General features: G+C 43.0%; 1 protein-coding gene and 1 long non-coding RNA gene across 3 annotated transcripts in view; one reads left to right on the top strand and one right to left on the bottom strand.

Annotated features, from left to right (window-relative positions):
- LOC308181640 (acid-sensing ion channel 2) overlaps positions 1-21662 on the top strand; it is a 526264-nt gene that overhangs the window by 206168 nt on the left and 298434 nt on the right. The window lies entirely within an intron of this gene.
- On the bottom strand, positions 1283-7047 carry LOC308181644. Of its 2 annotated transcripts, XR_013941529.1 has the most exons (3): positions 6343-7047; positions 2759-2866; positions 1283-1922 (listed from the first exon to the last, which is right to left on the bottom strand). It is a non-coding gene; the product is annotated as an uncharacterized lncRNA (long non-coding RNA). The 2 variants fall into 2 exon arrangements; XR_013941530.1 differs by lacking the exon at positions 1283-1922 and having other exon boundaries at positions 2580-2866.

Here is a 21662-nt window from a genome sequence, read left to right as displayed (position 1 = left end):
TGTTCTAGCAGAATTAAGGATTGTATTCTCCGTTATTAAGTTGCAGAGGAAATATAAGTAGGATGAACTTTGGGTATAACCTACCTGCAGCCTCTCCCAGGTCCTCGCCAAGAATTCCTCTCATCCCTTTCAGTGAAGGATGCCTTGAAGGAACTCACCTAGTCGCACTTTGTCTCTTGAAGAACATCATCTTTACCTGTCCCTTTTTTTGCCCCCTGGCTGCTCCAGTTGTTATAAATGACTGAGTCCCAAATAGGATTACAATCAGAGTTTACAATTTATTAAACGAATAGAGGCAAGCAAACAGCGCTGGGTGCGCCGGGAGTCTCTGCTCCACCGGGACGCACACCTGTTACGTAAGGCAGTTGGTTTTTATGCTCCTAGGCTAATACATATTCATTACTACTTCTAGAAGAGGCAGGGTTATTATAATTGGTTTCCCGAATCCGAAGTCCTCCCAGGTGCGCCTGCTTATCAGTCTCTGTTAGTTTCTCGGGGGCCGCTCGGACAGGGAGGCTCATATTCTTCCTCCTTATCTAGTGGTCTCTTGGCCGGCTGTCAGAAGTTACTGCACATTCGTGCAAAGTCAGCAGTTTTTCTCCGAAGAAATCCCTTTGTTCTCTTCTCGCCTAAACCCAGGCCTCAATGTTAACCCTTCAAAACCCCTTAGTGGCACGAATTGCTGGACCATTTCTTACAATTCCTCCCTTTTTTTTTTTTTTAATCATCAATTCGTGTCTCTCCTTCAACCTTTGTCAGTAACAATTGGATTTCATCAGTCAGTTCTCGGGGTGTCCACTTCTTAAGCATCATTATCGACACGTCACCTTTTCTCTCCACTGAAGTCATCACAAATTGGGTGCTATTTATTACTCGCCGTATCAACAACGTAAAGCAAGGTATCATACAAGGTATAAACAATAATGTCACTATACCACATAAAAATAAAAACAGCATCCTTTTAACCCATGGTTCACCAGGCAACCATGAAAAGAAATCCCAATCCATACCCTTCCAAGTTCGTACTGGGACGTGGGCTAGCTTCCTAATTTCCTTTGTTATCTGCTTAACCACTTTTCCATTATCATCAATTTGTAAACAACAATTAGAATCGTTCCGTTTTCCACACACTCCCCCTTCTTCTGCTAGTAAATAGTCTATGACCATTCTACGTTGAAAGATAGCATTCCTCATCTGAGTGGACTGATCAGCCAGAAGATCCAAGGTCGTCACTGTTTGATTGGTTACAACTTCAAGGATAGCTTGCGACCTAATTATTCGGTTCAAATTATAAATAGGTTCTCGGGCTCCTGATACCAACTCATTCGGGTTCCAGGTAGCTGGCCCATAATGCTGTATGATTCTTTCAGGAGGCCATTCATCCTTTCCCCATTTTTGGGCACTATCCCCGGCTAAGGAAGTATCAATAGATTGTTTTACTCTGTTCAGGTCATCATATAATCTTATTCCTAAATGATTTCCTTGTGTTTGTGACAATAAAAAGAACAAGGGTCTTATGTACCCCACATAGCATATTCCCGACCAGTTTCCGGGTAGCCTCTTGTAAGCATGTTTGCCACACACCCAATAATGTCCCTTTAGGGCCCACGTCCCGTTTGGAAAATGACCATCCCATCCATCTTTACCCTTTGGGGCGTGATAATACACAGTGTCCTTGTTACCGAGTGGTCCTGTTACAATGTCTGCCCCGTTTGTACTCGTATATGCACGCTTCCAAGCTCCCACGTTGGGTTTCCACTTACAGTCACAATTCAGTTCTCTTTGGCGACCTGTCATATTATAAGCCTTTTTCGCCGTCCAATCTTGAGAGTGTGGGAAGCGCCTTCAATCATGGGGTTGGGCCCGCTTTCAGAGCTTGTGTTACCATTCAACCCTTCAGGGTGATCCAGCTCCTGGAAAAACTAATCACAATTTTATTATGGGTTTAAAAGGTTCTCATGTTATTTTTCTCAGGACAAACTGATCTTGGTGTGGGAGAAGTCCGGTCGAGGCACCCTCACTCGGCGGTCAATACCCATAGGGGTTGCTTCCCTCGGTAGACCATACACGCCGCAGTGGAGGGTCCTACCCCGGTCTTGCCTTCTCCCTTTCCTCCCTTCAGCCTTGTCCTCTTTATCCAGTGCCCTTAATTCATGCAGAACCTCATTGCTGGGATATCAGTTCCTCTTTAGTCTCAGTTTCAGTTCCCCAGGAGTGGACTCAACCCTCCAGGCTTCGGTAGTTATTGGTCCTTTTATTCTGGATGCGTGGGTCCAACCCCTTTCTGCTGTTCTCACAGCTGTTTCAGTAGTAAGTAAAACAAGGTACAGTCCCTCCCATCGGGGGTTCAATGATTCTTCTCTCCAGGTTTTTATTAAGACCTTGTCTCCTGGTTGTATTTTATGAATAGCAAATCCTAAAGGTGGTGTCTGAGTCATCATCCCAATTTCTCTTATCTCCTGTAATCTCCTTCCAATGGTAATTATGTATTTCTGGATACTATGATCCTCAACTACATTGTTCCCTAGGGGCATCCCTTGAGAATAAGGCATACCATATAACATTTCATATGATGATAATCCAGTCTCACTGTGTGGTTTAGTTCTTATGTTTAAAAGTGCCAATGGTAAGCATTTCGTCCAGGGCAGCTGTGTCTCGATCATTAACTTAGCCAATTGTTGTTTTATTGTTTGATTCATCCTTTCTACTTTCCCTAAGCTTTGTGGGTGCCACGGAGTGTGGTATTCCCACTGAATACCTTTCAAGGGGTACATCCTTCAAATCTTTGTGGCTGGCGTATGTTCGATTATTTCCACACAATTGTGTTCCAACGGTCCTTCTTCTGGAACGGTTCCTAGAAATACTGCTGGATATAACAGGTTAGTCGTTTTCAAGGTTATGTCATCTTGTTCAGTTAGGATTGCCTGATATTTCATCATCCGGCTGGGTGATAACCAGTGCCCCCCCCCCTTTGTTCCAAAACGGTTGTTACCATATGTGGTCCAAAAACTTCAATACGTTTTCCCATTTGAAGGCAAATAATTTTCTACTATCTTTATCAAGAGGTATGCAAAAGAAGGCATCCTTTAAATCTATCACGGTAAACCATTTATATTTCTCTTTCACAGATGTTAACAATGTTTAAGGATTAGCTACTACTGGGTGAATATCCTTTGTTATTTCATTTTTTGCTCTAAGATCTTGTACAGATCTATACTCGCCATTCGGCTTCTTTACTGGAAAAATTGGAGTATTGTATTCCGATTTACATTCTTCCAGAATCTGATATTTGAGAAATTTGTCAATAATTTTCACCATTCCCGTGCCTAGCTTCTATCTTAAGTGGATATTGTTTGATTCAAACAGGTTTGGCTCCTTCCTTTAATTCCACCTTTACCAGTTGTGCCAGTTTCGACTTCCCTGGTACATCTGTTTCCCGTACTGTTGCTATAACTGCATTTTCTACTTCTCTTGGAATATTAACAAAGGGTTTATCTTTGATCATTAGGATTTGGCCTACTTTGGACTCAGGTACCTTCATTATTAATTCTCCATCCTCAAAGGTTATTGTTGCATCTAATTTGGCTAATAGATCCCGTCCCAAGAGTGGCATCGGGCATTCTGGTACATACTAAAATTCATGGGTTAGTTCCTTACCCCCAAAACGCAAATCGGTTGTAAAACGGTTGTAAGAATGAAAGAAGAAAAAAGAAAGAAGAAAAAACGGTTGTAAGAATGACCATTCCTCCTCTTTCCCTGTGGCTCCAATTATTGTAGTTGTCTTAGTTCCTAATCGTCCTTTTAAACTATTTAACTGAATATGTTGCTCCTATTACATTTACAGCCTAATTAACACAGAGAAAGAAGCTCCCATAACCAACAAAAAATTCAAGCCTCTGTCTTCGTTTCCTAGCTTTATTTCAACTAGTGGACCTGCTAGGGTAGATGCCCCAGGTCCCCATCATTCCTGACTGTTGTAAGTTTGTCCTGCAGCCTAAGACAATTTCTTTCTGATATCAGGGGCTGATTGCCCTGGAAAGAGGCTAGCCAGTTGCCTCTCTCTCTTTTTTTTTTTTTTTTTTTTTTTAAGCCAGGTCCATTTTTTTTTTTTTCATTGCATTTCAAAGTTGGTCCAGAAATTCAAAAATTCCATAAATTCCATAGGGGTTTCTTTTGGACCTTGTTGGAACAGATTCTCAATTCCCAATAGCCAATTTAACCAGATTTTGGTATTTACATAATTTCCGGGGTGATTAGGGTCTCAGTGAGGGGGTCGGTCAGGGGAATGCAATCGTTGAAAGTTCCCTGAGCGGTCCCATTGGCAATCTGAGCTCACACAGGAACTCAGGTTGTTTCAAGAGTTAGCTGCTTTTCTGTTTCCACGACAACTCTCTCGGACCCATCACGGTCCCCCTGCCCCAGAGGGCTCACACCCGCGATTTAGAGATCTCAGCCTCGGGTTGAGACGGAACTATTAACATTCCTACATCCTCTTTCCCTGCTCATTCAACTTCAAACAGCTCTGTTAAATACTACATGCCACACAACCTTTAACACCTTCAACAACCCTTTTAACACTTCCTTTATCTTTCTCCAGCCCGTACTTTTCTAATGCCAACACCAAAGGCTCAGTCAGGGGCCAACTTAATTCCAAACCTTTTCCCTCCAACATGCTGAAACAACATATCACTATACAACATTTCATCCTATTTTCCTTCTCTCCTCAAAAACATTAATTGCAAGACACTGTTATAGTCGATTGATCCATAAAGTGGCCATTTAGTTTATATAGTGGCCACCATTGATTGCAATACTTAGTGAAAGTCCTCTTGCTTTCTGTGCCCCCATTTCTAACAATATCCTTCCAATGTGCCAATATGCACCCAAGGAGGCTTTTTCTTTTTTAGGACGTCTTTTTTTTTTTGGATTTTCCCCTTTTCCTTGATTTCCCATTCCCTTTTATTTATTTATATTAGTTACTGTCCCTTGTTTCAATTTCCACGCAAACCTTTTTATTGCAGGTTTTTACTATCTTTTCCTAATCTTCTTCCCAAATGTCCCAATTCTCTGGGATTAAACTCTTCTTTCCACATACAAACTTTACTATTTCAGATTATTAATGAGCCCCATTCCAATCATAAATCCGCAGGACTTCGGAAAAACACCTGAAGCACTCAGCCTTCTGTCTTCTAGACAAACAATAACACCTTTTCCACAAAATTTACATTTCAATAAGACCGAATTTCAAGCCAAATGCTAATTTTTCTCATGCACTTTGTTAGTAAGCCTACACAAAACAAGGAATCACTCCTGTGTATCCGTCAAGATGGGGGTTTAAAAAGGTACTGAGGCCTAAATAAATTCGCTCTCCCCCTTCTTACCAAATTCCCAGGGCTCAGGCCCGAACCACCAAAGAAGTGACTCTCCGTTCTACCACTTTGATAATCAGTCAGCCCCGCTCCCCCGATACTTGGGAAACTGACCGAACACCACCGCGAATATACCCAAACTTCTAAACTGTTACTTAGATAATGCTCCCACCTTCCTCCTTGACACAGTCAAAACATTTAAGAACAAAACAGGATTACAAGATGCACCACCGGGGGTGGATTGTTAGGATATAGAGGTGGTAGGTTATCCAATGACTCCCATTCATCATCTTTTTCTTTTTCCTTTTTTTTTTATTTTTTATTTTTTTGTTCTCTTCTTCGTCAAACTTCTCGTCTGCTTTTAGTGTAAATATTGAGGCTGGAAAAGGACGTGAGATCCTGATCCATAATCCTGCATAATCACTTTCCTCCTGGCTAAAAGGTTCCTTTGAATTAACATGTATATTTAAGGCCTGGCAAACCCAGTCTTCAAAGGATCCGAAAACGGGCCAAAAGACATGTGGTCTTAAAGGCTCCTTCGGCCATTCTGTCATACAATACTGAACCATTTTTAATTTACTTTTTTCCTTTTCTGGGGCCCCTATCGTTCCAATTTCTAATCATTATCCCTAATGGACTTTCTGGTGGTATGTCTGGTAATTTGCTCCCTTTTCTCTGGTCCCGGGTCTTCAATTTTGTCTGACCCATCTAGGAATTTTACTGTGGCAATTCCTACAGCCCTTGGTTGCCTTAGTGAGAGTGTCTTGCAGGGGGTTTAGGACCTATCACCCACCCACGAATCCTATAGGAATCGCTTCGGTCCTTCACCGGCCAAGTCCCTCGCGGGAGATTGGAACCGCGGTTAGAAGACCTCCACAATCGCTTCGGAACTACGTTCCGTCTCAGTCACACTCTCACACACACAGGCAACCGAATCCCACCCAACCGAACGGTATACGCCTTAAATACTTACGACTCCGTCGTCTTCGTTCGGATCTTCGCGCGCAGAATTACGGGCAAAATATAGTGCTGCAGCCGGCAAAGGGAGCTCATAAAAAAATCTAAATCTTTGCTTGCCCTTATTCAGGTTCAGGATGGCATTAGCCCTGACCTGACTCGAACAGGAGCCACCAAATGGTGGGGGCGCCCCTCCTAGATCAAGTCAGAATTCAGGAACCAAGACCATCCCGGACGAGCCCCCAATTGTTATAAATGACTGAGTCCCAAATAGGATTACAATCAGAGTTTACAATTTATTAAACGAATAGAGGCAAGCAAACAGCGCTGGGTGCGCCGGGAGTCTCTGCTCCACCGGGACGCACACCTGTTACGTAAGGCAGTTGGTTTTTATGCTCCTAGGCTAATACATATTCATTACTACTTCTAGAAGAGGCAGGGTTATTATAATTGGTTTCCCGAATCCGAAGTCCTCCCAGGTGCGCCTGCTTATCAGTCTCTGTTAGTTTCTCGGGGGCCGCTCGGACAGGGAGGCTCATATTCTTCCTCCTTATCTAGTGGTCTCTTGGCCGGCTGTCAGAAGTTACTGCACATTCGTGCAAAGTCAGCAGTTTTTCTCCGAAGAAATCCCTTTGTTCTCTTCTCGCCTAAACCCAGGCCTCAATGTTAACCCTTCAAAACCCCTTAGTGGCACGAATTGCTGGACCATTTCTTACAAGTTATACCTGGAGGTTGTCTGAATGCTGCTGCATGGAAATAGATAATAAGAGCGCTTCTGTAGGACAACATTCCCTCCCTCCCTGTTACTTAAGGAAGAAGACTTATTGTATGGCTGCTTTGACCTTTCCTTGTCTGTGAGAATACATATAAAACAATGCTAATTTGCCTGGGAATGATTCACACCAATACAAAAATATCCTTCAATATGGGTATTTCCCTCTTCAGGTTTATCCTTTTGCTTAGGAAGTAAATTAAAATAGCTTTATGACTTCATCCTATAGCATGAAAAATTTTATTGGCTTTATAAGACCTTGCAAATCACAAACATCGAATATATTTTATGACACAACAGGCTGCATTACAGTGTTTTTTCAGAGCCTGGAAATATAGATATGACTGACTTGGCATGTTTTGATCATAAGTTTACTGTCTGGGAAACTCAAGCTATCAGTTTTAATAATATGTTATTTCACCAAAATGAAAACACTTCACTTTATCAAGGAATATACTGACGTTTGCCTGTTTCGGAAAGTTCATTATGTGAAACTTCTAAATCTTAATTTCAAGTAAAAAACTGCAGTCAAATTATCCTAAAGGTCAGAATTTCCTAAGGAATGTAAACAAAATCATCCAAAGGACTCAAGTGTATGCTTCTTCTGAAAATAAGAAAAATCTGATAGGAAATATTTGACCCAAAGTGTTGAAAAGGCAGACTTGATAACCTAAAAAAAATAAATTTCCAGTTAAAAAGTTGACATAAATCATGCATCTTTCCAACACCTCATTTCTGAGAAATGTAATTTTCTTATACATAAGCATTTCAATGTCTTCCTTATCCATTTTCCTTCAGATAAGAGCACAAGAAGCATATATTTCAGTTCTGACTTTATGCGTGTTTTAAGTTCCAAAATAGGACTGGAACTGGATAAGTTTTTAACTAATCCTGATGTAAGAGTCAAAAATGGGAATAAATCTTTTGCCTGGGATGAAACAACCCCATTAAGAGCTTCTTCCTGGGTAGTTTAATTAAAAGATTAGATTATAGATTACGTTGATATATTGGAGTGCAATATGCTATAGCATGTTTAAACTCATAGCTGGAAGATAACAGGTACTGCATGTACAAAAACCTGAAGACTATTTGTGAACAGAAATGTCATTTTGTGACTTGTCAGTGCTTCCCCAGCCATCCTCATGGTTACCTGCCAGTCCCATAAGAGATTCTCAGGTAGGGAAAGGCAAAGGTTGGGCAAGGGGGGGATTCAGTTTGCAGACAAGACACCTGAGCATGGCTCCCCACGTGGAAAAGAGCTTCCAGGACTGTGCTGGTAGCTCCTGTAGCTTGGCCCCGTTCACTGCAGTCATTTGGGTGCTGCAGAAGAGCCCTTGGGCAGCATGCACAGAACCCATGTGCCATGGGGAAGAACCCAGAGCTGGTCATTGTTCTCTTCACTCCCCTGATTGTAATTTGGGACCCTTATGTCTGATCCAGTTGTATTTGTCTTATCTGATCGTTTGGTTTCTGATTTTTTTTCCTGGTTTTCTTGTTGTTGCTGCTACTTTTCTTTTTTGGAAGTGTTTACTTAAACCACAAAAGAAAAGCATTGAATAGAGAATGGAAGCAGCACTTATTTGAAATATTTGGGTTAGCTTGAAAAATGAATGTGCTCTCACCTTTCTGTGAACCATACCAATAAAGCATGGCACTGCGGCAGGCTGATCGCACATTGCTCATGGAGAGCGGCAGCAACCTCCAGTCCTCGATCTGGTGTGCAGAAATACTTGATTAATGTCACTGCCCTAAGGGCCACACAGGCCATTCTTGCCTTCTGATTCCCTCTCTTACCTTCCCCTAATGGAAAGAGAGGATGGATAAGGAGGACAGAAACGAGATTTTAGCTACATAAACAGGAAAGAAAGAGAGCAGAAAACTGCTGCAAGACCAGGTTCCTGGAACATAGCAGTGAAAATGCTTTCAGGGACAGAGAGGCAGGAGCAACCCAAGAGAAAGCTGGATTCTCACTGACAGATGAAGGAACTGGTGATGGTGAAGACAGAGGAGAGCTTGGGGTGAGAATGACCACGTTTCTTGTAATGGGAAGAAGTAGTAACAGCAGAATGGTGACAGCTTTCAATAATGTGGAACCGGTAGATGAGATCTTACAGAAGGCAGATAGAAAGGGAAAGAAACTAAAGAGAGGAGGAGGAATTTTAAATTTTATAGTAGGACTGTGAGCACAAATCGTCTCAATTTAGAAGAATAGAAAATTCAATTAGAGTCAGCTTGACAAATATAAGCTTTCTATTGATTTTTTATTTCCTCATTGTGTGTGCAGAAAATGGAAAGTAGGTTAGATCAGAAAAGCTGGATGCTGAGGGTAGTCAATGTGTGGAGGGCCGCAGTCAAAAGAGGTGGCATTAAATGAGATACAGGAGGTGAGAGAAATCCCAGGTTAAATCAAATTGTACAGTGAATACTATGAGAGACCATGGCAAGTGCTGTTCTGCTGCCTAACAAAGATGAAAAACCTTCCCCAGATGAACCCCCAAATGTCGGAGGCCCTCACTAAAATGCAGTCTGTGTGAAAGGGGTTGGTGTCACTCATGCTGCAGCAAAGCCCACACCAAGGAGAGATCAGAGCAGTAACAATTTAGGTCAAACCAACTGCTCCTAATGGAATTCATCACAGTCTGAGGAGGAGAGACTTAATTTCTGGGGGATGAAAACAAGCCAGAGATCTCAAAAGGACCCATACGGCTTGACTTTTGCTGCCTGGACAAACCCAGGTTAAGAGCCCCCCAGCCTGGCTCTGTATCTGTACTTCACTGAGGTTCTTTCTTTGTTCAGCTGTCCTAATACACTGGTTAGCACTGAAATTCTGACAGCTTTTTATTGAAGCCAAACTCTGTCCATTGACCCAGTTTACAGGGGTAAACTGCATTGTGTGAAGGGCTGGAGCACAAAGTTCAGTGGGGAAAAGGGAGCAGAAATGAGCTGTGGGGAGAAGTTAGCTGAACCTAAGGTACCTTTCTTTTAAAAGACTTTTGTTTTCAAAGAGGAGACATGCATTTCAACTTGACCTCAATATCTGGAAAATACTGAATAAATAGCCCCGTTTGTTGAGTGTATGAAAGATAGCAAGGAGATGAGTTGCAGCCAACCTGGATTAGTAAAGCATAAATCATGTCAAATAAATTGAATTTACTTCAAAAACAGAGAAAGGCCTTTTAAATAATAGAAAAGCATATGGCATGGGAGGCAATGTACTTAAGTGCAAGAAATATGACATTTTCATAAGCATGTTGTAGAGATCTTGCCTACATAAAGCTGTAGTAGGGTGGTCCGGAGGAGGCTGGAAGAATTAAATGAGTCAGGTTTCATTAGGAATTGTCCTGTGTCCAGTTCTGCTCAGTACTTCCATTAACCATTTGAACCATGCCATAGCAGATGCATTTATTATGTTTTCAGAATGCTGGGAGGAGCACTGTGTGTGATCTCGACAAATAGTTTGCTGGGGAATGTTTTCATCAGAATACAAATTTACAGCAACCTACTGCTAAGCAAAATAGCCAGCACTCATCAGGTGCACAAATACAGAGGAAGGGTGAGTAGCTGAGTTTAGAGCCAATATTTGGGAAATGGGTCTCATGGTTACGGTGGAGCACAAGGGAAACAGGTGGAGCACAAGGGAACCTACTCTTCGCTGGGCTCATCTGGAACAGCGTGGACCGGCTGGGGCCGAATTCAAAGTGAGCAGGGGGAATGATCAGCTATCTGGAAACTTCAGCTGAGAAGGGAGGATGGAAAGGATTATGGTTACTTCGTGATTAGAAAAGCTCAGGAGGGACATATGGCAGCCCTTCAGGTATGTGAAAAACTGATTCAGAGGGGTTCTCCCCACCACCAAAGATGCATTTCCAAATTGAGAGGAGTTCAAGGAACCCCAAAATAAATACCCATTTCAGAGGTACGAGCTGAAAAAAAATGCTAGAAATCTTAAACAAGAACACAGCAATGAGGAATACTGCAATGGGGATAATGTGCATACCCGTGGCCCAGCAGTTGTAAGTGAGCCCAATGGCAAGGAAGAGGGTGAACTCCCCATGTCTGTAAGCAGTGGCAAGAGCTGGGGCAGGTGCTGGGGCTGTACCCAAACCAAGCACTGTGGGATGAGTTACAAGGAGGCAAGAGTCTTCCTTCACCTCTGAGAGAGACCCCGGATCAAGAGAAACTGTCCATCAGAGGAACAGCATCTCGGGGCAGAGACTAATGCGATCTGACTGCTGATTACAGCTGCAGAAATGCCAGGTTAGCAAGTAATATATCAACTTCAGTACCGTACTGGGCACCAGCTTTACTGCCTTCAAGCCACCTAATTGTGTGTCCTGCAGTTAATGGAGATCAAACTGTTCTGTGTCAAAAGTTCAGCTTCAAACAGCTTCTTGCATAAATCACCTTCCTTGTTTTACGTTCCTTATATATTATTTTAGGTATATATTCTGGCCTAACCAGTCTAAAAATATTTTTATAGTCTTCATGTGGTCTTCTATGAAAAAGTCTCTTTTCCAGGCTCCTGGTACATAAGATAAACAGTAATGAAATGAAATTGCAGCAAGATTCAGCTGAGACACTAGTGAAATCTTTCTAATGCTAGGAGTAGTGATGCACTGAACTGGATTACTTGACAAATTTTCTCATCATTAGAATGGCAAATTGGTTTTGCCCTTAATGTCTTTCTGCAGAGACAGGCAGCTGGCTTCCAGTTTAGTTTAGTGCAGGCTGTCAGCAGTTGTAAACATACATTGCTCTCTCTACTGGAGACTGCTTTTGTTACTTGTTTCCATTTATTTTTGAAACAGCCATTCATACTAAGAGGGTCTGTTTTTTGTATAGTGGAGCAATTATGCTAATAATAATGCAGAGTTGTGCTTTATTTTGATATTAATTTTAGTGACTTGGATAAGACAGTAATTTGAGCGTATGAATGAGTGAAAAAAGGCAAAATGTTTATAGAAATACATTAATATTATGCACTCCATTTTACAACTAGCTTGAAATGGGCTTTTAATAAGCATTTAAAATGATGTATTCCTGTCTGTATAAAATGTCATATCTCATCTTAAGAAAAGTGATTTTAAAAAGCTCTGGGTAATTAACTATTTATTTATTATTATTACATTATTTGTAATGGTAAATTATTAGAAGCATTAAGTGCTTTTGTATCTGAGAGCCTGCCCACTGTTCGTATGGTTATCCTGTACTGTACACTGGAGCTGTGCTAAGCCAGAATCTGTTGGAGAAAAAGGAGCATGCGTTCTCTGTGCTGGCAGTTCATACCCCCTTTCTGCATCTTGTTAGCAGCCGGTGGCTTTGGTTAGGGTGAAATCTACTGCTTATGGTCACAGATCCTCGCCAAGCCATGCTGGTGTCTGTCATGAAGCTGTGAGTTGCTGGGGTATCCGTATTTTAGGAAGACCTAGAAATGGTGACATTTTCCAAATCTTCCATCAGATTCTTTCTGTGGTACGTCCAAAGTAGGTTTATACCCATGAGTTAAATTCAGACAGTAAGGTGGTTGTTTTCATTCATTTAATATTTGAAAGAAGATGGAAGAGGTCTTAAGGTCATTTAATCTATTCTTCTCTAAATGTGTATTATCTCTACCCAAAACATGGCTATATCGTTAAACTCTAGCGGTATTGATTCCACAGCCTCCCCGAGCATCGTATGCTGGTGCTGCCCTATCCTTAGAATTGGGTTGAAAGTTTGGTTCAGTGTTGAAGCCAAACCTCCTTACTCCAGACCTCGGTCAGTCCTTGCAAACTCTTGGGAAGAGAGCACCAGGGATTCTGCAAAGTCTTTTCAAAGTTCTTTGACAAAGTCAAGTCCTGTTTGTAGCTGACACGGGTGCAGGGTTTGGTGCTTGCTAGGAGGGACTGGGCAGTAGTCACCAGACCTCTCACTGTGGCTTTTTGGGGGGTGGCGGTCATGGATAAAGGTGGAAAATAAGCATGCAGTTCTCCCAAGACAGGATTTAGAGAAGCAGTTAAGGTTTTTAATTGACATTTAGCTATTTAAATGATGTTAGAATCAAGATGCAATGGTCATCTGAGTTACCAGACAGGTGATGGCAATAGCACCAGTTCCCTGCTGACATGCTGCAAACATATTCCCCAAGGAATCCAAAGAAGCTGAGCTAGAGGAAGAGTTTGATTTCCCAGCTCTGTTTCCACTGGGAAGGGGAATTAATTCATTTTGTCTGTATCTCTCTGTGGTTTGTAGTCAGAAAATAAGCACAATAAACACACAAGAGGTCTCAGAGCTAGGGCTTTAGAGACACTCTGAGGAGGATGAAAAGCTTCTTGGACAGGTAATTTCGGCTTCTTATAATGCTCATGTTCTTCTTTTTCTTTGCTATGCTTAGAGTGTGCCTTAACTCTGGGTATTTTTATTTATTTATTTAAGAATTCCTCCTGGCACAAGATAAACTCCTAATGAGCAATACCTTTTGGAGCATGAAGGCCTTTTCAATCCTTAAGTTTAGTCCTTGGCCAGCACAGGGATTTCCATCCCATAGCAAATCAGGGGGAAAAGCTGAGCTGTACAGACTGTTTCCTAGACTGAGGGTCAGATCCTCAGCTGCTGTACATTGCTACCAGCTCCCCAAATGCCACTGTCAGCATCCAATGCTGACCCAGGAGGGAGAGCAAGCACAGTAAGGCAATCGAGTTGAACATGCTGCCAAATCTGCTGATCTTACCATGACTTCTTGGACCTGGTGTTGCTTATCCACTATGTTTTTGCTGTCACCTCCTCACGTGTCCTTCCTGACTTGTAAAGAAACCTTTTTTAATTTTAGTAAGCAGTGTTTCTTCTTCTTTTGAGGCTTTCTAACTAAATTGCACCATCTAGGGTTAGCAAGAGAACTGCACGTGTCTGTGTTCCTCTACAGCTCATTTCCGAAGAGACAAAAGGAAAGCAGATGCAGGAAACCTGCCTGGTAAGAGTTTAAGGCACCTGGAGATTCAGGGACAAGTAGCTGTGAATGCCAGGGCAAACTGGGAACCAGAGTGTCACAGGACTGTGTCTACAATCTGTAATACCTAAAGCACTGCATACCCATGCAGCACTGCCTCTGCAGTTTCTCCTTGTCCTTTAGGCTTCCTAATCCACCACATTCCTTTCGAGGCACTGGTTTACCCACATCAGCAATCCCTCATGTGCACTGCCAGGCATGTCATGGAACACCGACATCTCCAAGGGGAGCATGCTCAGCTTTGCCTTCCTCCTCTTCCCTTTATACACTGCAGCAAGAGACGGAACGGATCTGCAGGTCCTTGCTGAGAGGCACTCTCCTTGGTGTTTGTGTTTGAATGAGATTTTTTTGTTTAATCAGCAGAATCTCCAGTTGGAGCATCTCCTGTCATGCTGGCAGGCTGTTTCATCTGCAGGCAAAGTTGATGGGAACTGATCTACACTGAGCTGGCAGACACCACCTCTCACTGAGATACTTCAGATACATCCCATCCTTCCCCAGTGTGAGCCAGAGAGAAATGGGAGCCAAACAGCACCGAGTGCATTGAGGTTACAGGGTTGAACTCCGTAGGAGAGGGTTCAGACACCAAATGAGACAGATCACTTCAGCCCACGTTTCTTTTTCTTTTTTTCTTTTTCTTTTTTTTTCTTTTTCTTTTTCTCTTTTTTCTTTTTTTCTTTTTCTTTTTCTTTTTCTTTTTCTTTTTCTTTTTCTTTTTCTTTTTCTTTTTCTTTTTCTTTTTCTTTTTCTTTTTCTTTTTCTTTTTCTTTTTCTTTTTCTTTTTCTTTTTTTTTCTTTTTCTTTTTCTTTTTCTTTTTCTTTTTCTTTTTCTTTTTCTTTTTCTTTTTCTTTTTCTTTTTCTTTTTCTTTTTCTTTTTCTTTTTCTTTTTCTTTTTCTTTTTCTTTTTCTTTTTCTTTTTCTTTTTCTTTTTCTTTTTCTTTTTCATTGCCAAGACTTTTACATCACTCTGTTAGTAGGAACTAAGAAGCTGCACCTCCTAGATCCCTGGTGCTGTCTCAGTCAGAGTTGTACCGTGTCCCCAAAGTGCAGGGGTCCAGTGGTTGTCTCCTGCAGGTTTCTGGGTGCTGGGCTCTGCCCTGGGATTGATACCTGCCTTCCCACTATCACGAGGAGCTGATTAAAAATCTGTTAAAGCCAGGATCTGTATCTGCAGCTCCTTGTAATACATGTCCTGACTGGTAACGCTGGATTTCCAGCTCTGGAAGCATTTTAACATCTCTGAAGTGATGGAGAAAGCCTTTGGGATGAACCAATAGCCTTTATGTGGGGTCACTTTCCTGGTAAGATGGGGTGAGAGGATTTCTCCTGTGTGCACAATCCTGGATGGACTCAGTCCTTCCTACCTCAGAGTTTGGGCTGAAAAAAAAAAAAAAAAAGAAAAAAAGAACACGAGTTTTCTTGTAGGAGAGAGGAAAGGGAATGATTAAGCCTTTCAGCCTCTCTTTTCATGGGCAGCAGAGGGAAATGGGCACTTTTATGGCAAGTTTTACTTCATACCAAAATGTCTGAATTAAGCAATTTTTCTGTCTTGTCTCCCTCCATTGACTCTGAGATTAGACTGGCTGACCGCAAATACCTGCAGTGCTTGTGTCTCTCAGATCAAGTCAGGCAAGGTGACTCTCCTTGCTTTCCTACAGCTTGTAACACTTCCCCATAGCAGACCATTTTGTTAAACCGAACAAAATGGGACTGGTAGAAAACCAGCGTTACCAAGTTATCAGCTGGATCTGGTGGAGCCAGATCCCTGCAACATCTGCCGTGCAAATTTCCTAATAAATCTGGGTAGAAGGGCAATGGAGCAGAAGGCCAGGAAAATACAGCCCAAACCTGTGAAGCAGCTGCCTGGGAAAAGAGGACAGAGCCAGGTAAATAGGACGTGTTTGTCCTTGGTTGTGCCAGCAGGCTCATTCCTCTGAATCCATGTGATCCCTGTTATGCAGTTCCTTGTCAAAATGCTACAGAAGAGCAAGGCAGCGCCTGTTTTTGCAGAGCTCTCCAAGACGTTTTTAGAGCCTCTCCTGGGCTGGGCTCAGCCTGGAGGGGTCCCTTCAGCTGCCTCCCTGTTACGAGAGCAGGGCTGCTGGCCTCCTTGGGAAGGCTGAGGTAAGTGGGTGGGTGGATGGAGAAAGTGAGGAATGGCAAAAGCACCCAGGTGGCTTTCCTCTGGTCAGCTGCTGAACATGCAGGAGCAGCAATGAACTAAGGAACCCCAGAGCTGGTTCTTTGAAAAAATTATGAGCAGTCCGGGTCTTCATTCTCTCCTTTCAATCTCATGTAAATTATTCACTATATCCGAATGAAGACCCCCACGCGAAGTTAATCAGCTGTGATCTAAGAATTTAATAAGCTCAGCAGCATGCACCTATCTTTCTCTCTCTCCTGCTGTGCATAACTGCTGACAACTGATTAGCATCTGACACGCAGACACTAATCACGGGAGGGCTGCAGTAACTGATGAGGCTGGGAGCTCGACTAATGGTGCTTTGGGGATACCAGAGCGCACGTGCAACAACTGTGACTGTTCAGCAGCAGGATGGAGATGTATGGGCAGGGCTGCATTTTAGGGATATTTGTCTGTTTTTTTTTTTTTTTTTTTTTCTGCTTTCACTTCTGCTGTCTTCTATCTGCCACCTTCGCAACAAATTGGGCAATTCCAGGTGAATATGGCTGCAGAACAGAGGCATAAAGACAATTATGTTCCTGCAACTGTGGAAATAAGTGGATGAGCAGGAGGCAGAGACCTTGTACATGCTGCAGCTGGGGGAAGAACCACTGTGCTTATTTCCTGTGTGAATGGACAATCTAACCCCTCATTGGTGCAGAGAACAGGGGAGAGAGAGCATCAGTCATGTCCCTCATCGAGCTCTCTGCTGTTTGATAAAAGCTCAAAGGACCACACAGCAGAGGACACCAGGCTGCACTGCATGACATTTTTTTCAGCTAAATATTTTGCACTGAAAAGCTGATTTTTTCACAAAATGAGGAAATTTCATTCTGCTTGTAAACTTGGCATTTTGTGATGAAAAGTGGAAAATATCAGTGGGGTTGGAGCTCAAAGTTAGCATCTTCCAGAGGAAAAGTGGAAAATCAAATGAACAATGTCTGACCATCTGTAATTGTCACCTGGAGATAGCAGAGACCCTTGATCAGAGACTGTCCCAGTCTCTGTCATGTTATAGCCCTGGAAAAAAAAAGTTTTCTGAACTTTGGTAATGAGGAGCCAGGAACAGGCATGTCTCTGAACTCAAACTAAACCCAGAAGCTCCAGAGTCCGAGCCTGCTTCTCCCACTGGAGTAGTGGAACCCAACAATCCATTTTGCACAAAACAACCCTTCAGTCCCAACAAGCAGCATTGCCTGGCACCTGCACAGCGTGGCGCTTTCTGAACAGTGTTTGCTCTTCCAGCAGCCCTTGGGGTTCGGTAATTCAGCTGTTACTGTGTGGCGGGTACATAGCCTTTAATACAGAGCAGACGCAGAAAAGACTTTGTGGTTCTGCCAAAAGAAATTGCCCTGTGTTGGACATACCTCCTCACCAAGCTACCAATGCAGAATGTTGTTTCTGGCTGCGCATCCCAGGTTGGGGCTAAAATGCTGGCTCTTTAACCCAGGAATCCCTCACCCCATGTGTACCTAACCAGCCTCCCAGGTTCCTGTGCCCACTGTACGTGCCCCAGATGGGGAGCCTGCCCAGGAGAATGCACCCTCCAAGGAGCCTAGGCAAAGACCCTGTTTTGGAGAAGCTGTATGGTGTGAAACTGAGGGGACAGGTCTATCCCAAGATGCTGCAGACCAGACAATAAATAACCCCTATTCACTAGCCAGTGGACCATGAGCTTGGCAGCCTTTGTTGGATATGCTGTCTCTTGCCTGAAATGAATTTAACTCGTCTCATTTCCTGTTTCACAGTTTTCTACCAGCTTGGCAAGACTGGTTGAGTATGGGAGAGAGGAGAAAGGGACTTTGGTCGCAGAGGGAGTCTGACATCTCTGGGCAGAGAGCTGCCATTGGAGCTGACAGTGGCACTGCAGGGCACGTGGCAAAGCAATCTCCCTTTGGTCTGCTTCTCTGTGCCTACACCAGATTCCATTCGTCAGCAGAAGTCTTTTATCTGTAACTTTTTTGTGCCCTTTTTGTAAAGATGGGTTTGAATACAGGTTATTTGCAGCAAGGAAAATTACTTTATTACGTAACTTGCATTAAAACGTCCGTCCCATGAGGAGCTACAAACCTGGGGCCAGGTAGAGCTGAGAGATATTATCCAAGCAGTGGGATGGGTTTGAAGTCATCTTTGTCCTGTCTCCCTTTCCCTTTCCTTTTGGGTGAAGAATGGGGAAAAGAGCTTTCTTTGAAGGTTGCTGCTAAGCAGCCGCCCTTAGCTAAATTTCAAAGATGTTGCAGGCTTAGAGGCTGCTGTACCAGCCTGCATGCCAAGGCTCTCCGTCCACAGCCTCTTACCTGGGGAATACTTAGCCAAGGAGGGAACCTGGGGGGAGATGATGCTTTGGGTCCTCTAAAGGAGAATGAAACATGCCAGGGAGTGCAAAGCTGTGAGGAATACAGGATCAGTGCTGTGGTGCACTGTGCAGGAGAACGCCTCCAGCATGAACATGGGGCCCATGTTTTCTACCTTGGCTGTGTGGTTACATTGAGCGGTTTTTTGAAGGCAAAACTGAAGTGGATTAATTGTTCACTGGGCTGTGGGGTCATGACTGCTTTAGGACCATCTGCTTTTCTTGCGTGGCCTTGCTCCCCATTCTCCCCAGGAGCACTGTCCTGTCCTTTGGTGTGATGCAGTGTAAAGGCAGGAAGGAGTGTGATCCCTCTGGAGCTCCCTGCCAGAGGTCTCCCAGCAATCGTTCTGCTCCCCCATGTTAACATCTTTGTAATTTGAAGTCCCTCTTGCTGTTCGTGTTACCTTTTACGATTAGCATTCTATATCCCCCGAAGTGACAGCTTTAATATTTAAAGGCAATTTTGCTTAGGTTTTATCTATTTCTCATGCCTTTTCCGGCACTTTCAGCTCCTTCTATATTTTATGGCTGGTGTGTGACTGCTAATGCAGGTGCTCTGTGCTGCATTACAGCCAGCAGAACTTCAGCCCTGCCTGTTCCTCCCTGACTGCTCAGCTTTCTTTTCTCATTCAGGGTTGGGCTACCTGAAAATACTAATGTATTTTATTGGGCAAGGAATCTGATTTCTCACTTAAATCAATTTCAGTCGGACTACAGTCACTTTCCCCTCCCAGTGACTTGACTGCTTCAAAATCGGTGCTGTTCACTCTCCATAGTACTCTCAGATCAGGAACAGTGTCCTGCAAGATTTGCCTCTGGCAAGGAAATAGACATTTCCATGTGCCTGGCCAGACCTAGCACAGTTCAGGGAGATTGGCTCCCTTCTGCAAAGATGTCAGGCATGTGGTGGCTCCCTGATTTTCCACCAGTGAAACTGTTGCTTTACTCCATTACAGAGCTTACAGTGCATAACCCTGATTTCCTATTTTCCTGAATTAGGCCATATTTGAAGCAGGGTGGTCACTGCTGTGGGAGGAGGACTGACCACTTGTGTTTACCAAACATCTGTTTTCTGTTTGCTGGGTTTTGTTTTCTTTTGCAGGAAAATGTCTCCAAGTCTGTTTCACTCTGATGCCTGATTCAGTTTTTGTGGAGGATTTTGTTTCAATCTTCTACGTCTTCTACCGGAGTGAGAACTCCATTTCTTGCCCAGCTCCACTTACTGCTTCCCTCCTAGTAAAGTGAGAAAAGACCTCCTTGCAAGTCCCTCGTCTTTAATTTGGGTAAATACTTTTTGGCAACACAGTGTCACGCTTAAAGTCTTCAACTCTCAGCTGTTGCTCATCCTGCCTAGTGACCCAGCAATTCCTATTTCTAGCATCATGAAATCCCCAAGGTAAGAAATCACAGATTTCAGGTGCTGAGCTGGCTCATCCATAAATCTCAGCACCAAAACAGATTGTTCCTTGCTATCTTCCAGGCTCTCCTCCTCTGATGCTTTTCAAGTTCTTTTTTTTTTTTTTTTTTTTTTTTCACACCAGAACTGTGAGAGTGCAGACTGAACCACTCGCCCAGCAGCAAACCCAGCTATGAAACGACAGCACCATCCAGGGGCCGCTGGGGCTCATTTCCTTCTGTGACTGCAGAGCTTGCAGGGGGGGAGCTGGCTCCTCTATGCCCCAGCAGGGCTGGGCCACGTTCCCAGTCTGCCTTTTATTTTGCTCGCAGTAGAGAACTGAAAATGGGGAATTCAGCTTCTTTGCGTTGCTGTGTTTCCCTTCTTTGTGCCGTGCAGTCAGGAAAAAAATATCCGTCTAACACCTTCCTGAGTGATTTGCCATGATGCAGACCTCCTAAGTGTTTATCTACATTTGCCTGGAGAAAATGCTAATGGTGTGCCCAGAGGTTCATTTATCCATATCCTAAGCAGCTATAATTACTGCTTATGCTAGGAGTGATTCATGGCTCTCTCTCACCAATTTTGCACTCAAGCTGAGTAAATATACTCCCTCAACTGCTTTTTGGCATAAAATGGAGATTTGGGTTAAATTAATGAGTGTCTCTTTGCCGTAGAATAATAATAATAATAAAATCATTTGAACACTGCACATCATAAAATTAATATTTGTATCACTGGGTTTAAGTGAACTGTTGTCTGCATGTCCTGAACACCCACACTTCTGTGCTGCCAAGCCCTTAGCTGGGCTCGTTTCCCATCACATACTGTGGCCAGTTACGGTACCAGGAAATGGGAAATCTCAGGAGGGAAAAGGTCTGGGCAGAAGTGCAGCTTGTAATGGCTGATTCGCTCTGTCTCTGCCTCCTGCTGTTGATGAGGAATTCCCTTTGGATCCGAGGGACGTCACTGAAGAAAAGCTTTCATTTCAATATCCTGAAACATTTTCGTGAAGGAACATTTAAAAACAAAACCCTACGTCCTGTGCAACCCATGGAAGGGAACTAGTAAAAGTGCAGGTACTGTGGCAGATGCAGGTAGTCAAAACTGACTAATCCCCAGCTGTACTGAGATCAAAGCTCAGCTGTATTTTCAGCAGCATGGAGAGAAATTGAGATGCTATCTAGACTGTAATATGTCACTAAGTCTCTAGTGGAAAGACTTCTATTAACTCTGTCAGATCCTGGATCAGTGAATAATAACGCTGATAGATCTTAAGATTCAAGTGCCAGAGTTCCTACCCAAATAAGCAATTATTCATCAAATTAAGATTAAATTCAGTAAATGAACAACAAAACCTAGAGTTGTATATGTAACTGCAGGAATCTCTAGTTAAAACTAGCTTCTGAATCATGTAAAGGAAACTGGCTGTAATAAGAGTAAAGTTGCAAAGGAAAAACATGTCCTGATCAAACAGGAGTCTTCGAACACATAAGTGGAATAGTAGACAGAAGATAACAATTTATATGGTAGCTTTTTATTATTATTAATAATAATTTTTTTTTAGTGAAGTGTGTCTCTGAAGAACTTCATTGCAACTTTTTGAAGTGTCTGGTCCTGACCACAGCTAGGGATGGCATCATGGCA

This window comes from Anser brachyrhynchus, assembly GCF_964034855.1.
Source record: "Anser brachyrhynchus genome assembly, chromosome: 22".
NCBI classification, from domain to species: Eukaryota; Metazoa; Chordata; class Aves; order Anseriformes; family Anatidae; genus Anser; species Anser brachyrhynchus.
This window is presented reverse-complemented; position numbering and strand designations above follow the sequence as displayed.